This window comes from Cryptomeria japonica, chromosome 5 (assembly GCF_030272615.1).
Source record: "Cryptomeria japonica chromosome 5, Sugi_1.0, whole genome shotgun sequence".
Classification (NCBI taxonomy): domain Eukaryota; kingdom Viridiplantae; phylum Streptophyta; class Pinopsida; order Cupressales; family Cupressaceae; genus Cryptomeria; species Cryptomeria japonica.
The window spans coordinates 895,984,899-895,990,623 of record NC_081409.1 but is presented as its reverse complement, the minus strand read 5'-3'; positions in this window follow the sequence as shown (position 1 = coordinate 895,990,623).

Sequence of the window (5,725 nt, the reverse complement as noted above, 5' to 3'; positions counted from 1 at the left end):
GGAAAGAAGTAAACTCAGAAAACAAAAGTTTGTCTCAAATATCTTTTTGCAAATTAGAAATAAAGATTCTTTGAATATCATTGTCAGGCACTGGAAAAGAAATTTGAGCATACAAATGCTTATATCTACCAATGAAATCAGTCACTTTTTCTTTAACACCTTGTTTACAATGCATTAAATCAATCAAAGTAACTTTAGGACTTATATTGTTCTGAAATTGTTGAATGAAAGCATTTGCAAGTTGTTCGAAAGAAGTAATAGAATAAGAAGGCAATGAGCAATACCATTGTAGGGCTTTGTCTCTTAATGTTCTAGTGAACAGTTTTGCAAGCAACCTTTGGTCATAAGCAAAATCGGTACATATTGTTTGAAAAGTCTTAACATGTGTTAGAGGATCTCCTTTACCATTATAAAGCTCCAAATGCGGAATTTCAACATGTTTAGGAGGAATAGCTCGAACAATATCAAGAGAAAGTGGGCTCGCAACATCAAATGTAGGCACACTAAACTTAGATTGATTCATAGAGGCAATTTGTTGCTGTAAAGAAGAGACAGTTTGTGCAAGATTGTTAATGGTCGCTTCAGTCGAAGAATTCATATTGGATGTGTTAGATTGAGATGGAGGTGTGATGTTATTGAAAGAAGGTAAAGAGTAAGGTGGTGGGACCCTATGATAGTCAACCATAGGGGATGATTGGATAGGAGGAACACTACAAGGAGGAATGGAATGGTTAAATGAATTGCCCCCTTGCGTCATGTTCATTTGTGAAGATGTAATAGGAACACTCATTGAAGGAATGAATGAAGAAGTCGGATTAAATGAAGGAAGAGGATTAATTGAAGAAGAAGGAGGATTGCCCCCATGACTAGTGATCACAGGAGGAATGTCTTGTATAGAGGTAGCCATGATGTTTGATGTAAAGGTAGGTATACTAGCAATAGGAGTGGTCAAAGGAATAGAATGATTGACTTGTGTAGGAGGTTGTGTATAACCTAAAGATTCGGCACAACTCTTTATAGGCATCACGTTCAAATTCACAATGTGTGAAATACCACGCAAAACATCAATTCCATTCTTATCACTTTGAAGCATGCGTTTTAGACCCTCAATTAAAGGAAGAGCTTGACTATTGGGATACTCATGAGACATCCATTGGTGAAAATCGTCAAATTGGTTATCCAATTTCGAAAGTTGTTCTATAGAAACCTCATGGAGAGCTTCTTCATCATTAGGAGGATTAGAGGAATTACCCATGTCCTCGTTAAAAAGGCTATTCAAATTAGGTTCCATCTCCTCGGTAGTTAAACCTCGGAAGGACTTAATTCTACGGCTTCGTCTAACGGGAATAGTGTAAGTAGGGCTTACTGTTGTAAAACTCATGCACTAGAGAGAGAGAAAAGATTTTGATCTTAGAGGTAGCAATTTTCAGTAAAACCAGCCAATCTTCCAGATTTAAGCTGTTAAATACAATCACAACAGTCTTCCGAAATTTCGGAAAAAATGTCCGGGACCATGGCGCTCGGAGTGCAACACGGTCCTTGCAACTTTTTTCGAAATTTGCAGGGATGAAAGGTATGATGATTTTAGAGCTAATCTGAAAAAATTGAGGGATTTTACGATCTGTAGATAGGCCAAATTAAAGTTGCAATCTCAAAATTGAACCCTATCAAGATTGTCGAAAAATGCAAAATTTGAATTTTTGAAAAAGAGAGGGAAACTGAAATTTTGAATTTTATGATTTTAGAGGGAATGTCAAAAGCAATGCAAATTTTGAAAATTAAAAATTGACTAAATTTCACGCAAAATTCAATTTTGAAAGCGGAAATCAAAGTTGTTGTAATTAAGCACTTAATTTCAAAAGTCATAAATTGCAAGAATTTGAATAAAGCACTGAAATTTTGAATGAATGTAGACACACTTTTCAGATTTATGATAATAAAAAACGCAATTTTGACACAAAATTTTAATTTCGACAATTTTTGAATGATTAGGAGCCTTAGACCAAGCAATCGCAAGACCAACTTTGACTGTAATTTTGAAGGTGTTATAATTGATAAAATCAGCCAAAATTCTGGATTTTAGCAGAAAAACACAGTAAGATGTCGCTCCCGAAATTTCAGAAAAAATGTCAGGGACGATGGCGCTCGGAGTGCAACACGGTCCTCGCAACTTTTTTCCAAATTTTCAGGGATGAAGGATAATGTGATTTTATTGCAGAATCCAAAGTTACAGCTGATTTGGAGATGTTTTGATCAGTGAAATTGTCGGACAAAGGTTGAATCAAGAGGGTTTCAAAAATTAGGGTTTTGACTTTTAACCACTTAATTTTCAAAATTAAAGTACAGACATGAATTGATAATTTGTAATAGAAAAGCAGATCTGAAGCAAGCATTAACAATTAAACATTTCGCAAGTTCAATGTTCAAAAAGAAAATTTAGGGTTTTTATGCAATCACCTCTAAAATTTTGCAAAAGATCAAACATGGAAATATAATCAACTTTTCAGATCTAAGCATGAAAAATCAGAAAGGATGTTCACGTCGGGTTCACCAAAATGTAAAGCGGAAAATCGCGGTCGAACCCTAGTTGTTCTCACCTCTTCTGACTCCGAGGAGAGAGAAGGGAGGTTCGCTAGGATTCGATGGGTTTTCACTTAGGGGGAAGACTTTACATTCAAAAGAGGGGTTGAAACTCATAAGATTCAATCCTACACAATGTAAGATTGGATGCTAAATGAATTTCAAGGGTTAGGAAAGCAAGGCTACCCTCTTTTGTAAAGAATGTACATAGAAGAATTAAGCTAAGCATGCATAGAAAGTCATAAAGATTCGCTTATAAACTGAGTTTAGGTTATAGGATGAAGCTGCGGACCTGGAATTAGCAGTAAAATGTCGATACGGCGCTGTCCTGCAAATTTGAGCAAAAGTTGTCAGGACGATGGCGCCCGGCGCCACGGTCCTCCGAAAAATCCGTCAAACGAAGGGGGATCGGTTTGTCTCTGCACAAGGATTCCAGATCTTCAATCTCAGCCGCGTACCTGCAACCTTGTTCTAAGGATGTTGGTATCCTTATGTGCGAAGGTTTAGATGTTGTATGTTGTATGTTGTATGTTGTATGTTGTATGTAGCATGTAGTAAGTGATCTCCTCTTCAATGGTTGAATCCTTGTCTTGAATGCAACACTTAGCCTTGAATGGAGACTTAGAAGGAATGCTTGAATGCTTGAATGCTTGAATGCTTGAATCTTGCTTTCTGCCTTTTTTCCATCTACTTTCCATCCATCCAAATGAGAGAGGAAAATGTAGTTTATATACTTGTCAATTAGGGCTGATAGACTGATTTTCCCGACCTTAGGCCGACCAGGGAAGTATATTTCCAAATTGCAATCAAAAAGACCCGATATCACTTAGGAGACCGGGCCCAAAATAGGACCCAGGGACCAGGGCGCTGGGCGCCCTGGTCTTGAGGGACCAGGGCGCTGGGTGCTCTGGTCCCACCTCCGGGACAGCGGGGTGCAAGGAGGTTCAGGCCAATGGTGCTTGAAAAATGCAGTTTTTGGTGTCGTGAGCAAGTTTTGGGGTCTCCATTCAGGTTGCGTGTTGCGTCGCCATCGTGAAGACCAAAATGCAGTCGAAATTGCAAGTGTCGCAATTTTAGGACGCTACAGTTACTATAGACATCGTGCCACATGAAGGTGATAAGGACAAGGATACACCACAATGGCTAAACTTCACCTTTGAGAAGAAAAAGAAAGTGGTGTTGCCAAAGGTCACACTACAACAAGAAATCACCGAAGAACCAAGAAAAACAAAGAAGGCTAAAACCATATATCATGTATCTAGAACTGGTTCTGGTGAGGTGATTATCGATGTTGCAGTTTCTACACAAGCTGGAGGTCAGAGCTCCCCCAAATACCAAGTTTCAAAGGTAAAATTAGGTAAACATACCAAATGGGGAGATTTGAATACATCAGAGCTTGCAACTAGCGTAGTGAGGAGCTAGATAGAAAAGGAACACATCTCCCACTCATAGGTCAAGGCACAACTAGAATAGTATAAGCAGTTGCTAGTGGAGATGAGAAAGCCCCTTGATGTATGGGTCGATGATAGCCTTCCCTCAACCTCATCGCTTCCAGAGGGAGACGTGAAGGCACTTATTGAGGTGAGAATGGTGGCAACCACTACAAAAGCATGGGTGCAGACAATTGCCTCTAAAATTAGATTGTTTTTGCAAAATACTATGGAAGTGTTTAAGAAAGCTATGCAGGTTGGAGGAGCTTTAGCTTCATGTTCTTAGCAGTGGGAGCAGAACCTTAACATATTTGGTAAGCAGTATCAAATTTTGAATAGGGTTTTGAATCTTGAAGTGGATATCATACTAGGTGAGGATCTTTTAGGATGGGAAAGTGTTGACAATTTGCAGTTATATATATACATTTTGGAGTTGAAGATTGAGATGTTTCAACAGTATGGAAAAGACATAACAGATGCATGTTCTCCTCTCCTTGGTGTAATAAAGAAGTATGAAAGGTTTGTAAGTCAGTTATTGGGTATTTTTGGGCTCGGCATTAGTAATGTAGGACACATGGAGGAAAATAATGCACTTTGTCAATGGGATGCATATGTGGCACAATATCTTACAAGTCCTTATGAGTTTAATGTTGAGTTAATGAATAGATATACATACTTAATAACTTAATGTCAACAAGCTTCAGAAATAATAGAAAAATTAGAAGATAGAAGTAAGAATGCAAAGGAGATTTTAAAGAAGTACAAGTTCAGAATCAAGCATGTTGCAGATCCTCCTACTGAAGTGGTTGTATGTATCATTAGCATTTATAAGAGCTATAAAAAGAAGTGAAAGATAAACAGGCAGTTGCTAATGATAGCATGATATTTTTGTGGAATTTTGCATGACGCCAGAACTGGGACTTCAACTGCTACTTCCGCATGTACATTGATTATTGAACAATTTTTGCATGATTATGAAATGTTGGCTCATGCAGCACCATTTTTGTAATGCTCACCCAGACCCAGTTTCGTAATAGTTAACTGGAGTCCAAGGCAAAGACTTGCATGTCAACTATGACTCCTTACTTTTTTAGAGCTTAATTTAGATAGGGTTGATTCCTAGAAAGTAGGACAAGAAACTCTATAAATTGGAGATTTTGGTTTGTTTGTAAGGGCCCACAAATTGATTATTTGATGCCCACTTAGAGATTTTTAGATTACTTTTATGCAGATTGTTATGAATTAGAGTAGTTTTTGTGATACATTCTTTGAATTTAATACAATAAGCAACTTATAGATTGCTTGATCTATGTGTATGAGCTATAAATTTGTTCTTTGTAGTCTGGTACTGTTTATTGTTTGAAATCAACAAGTTATTTTGGTCTTATGTTTTATTTCTTTATGAATCATATTGTGCACGTAAGTGGTGTATGAGAATTACCTGTGATAGGATGATTTTGTGGTGATATTCTTTCCATGAATTTGTGAGGTTGCATGACTTTGCATGTTTATTGGAGGTCCATTATTGAATGCTAGTTTGAATAATATTGATGATTTATGGATTGCAGGGTGTTAGTTAAGTAGTTCATTAAGTTGTGATTGCATTAGTTTCATTGGTATTTTCTTGTTTCCCTGATCTATCTTTTGCAGTTTATTTTAAAAGTATTTTAAATCATAAAAAATGCAAAAAAAAGTTAAGTTGTTGGAAGTTATTA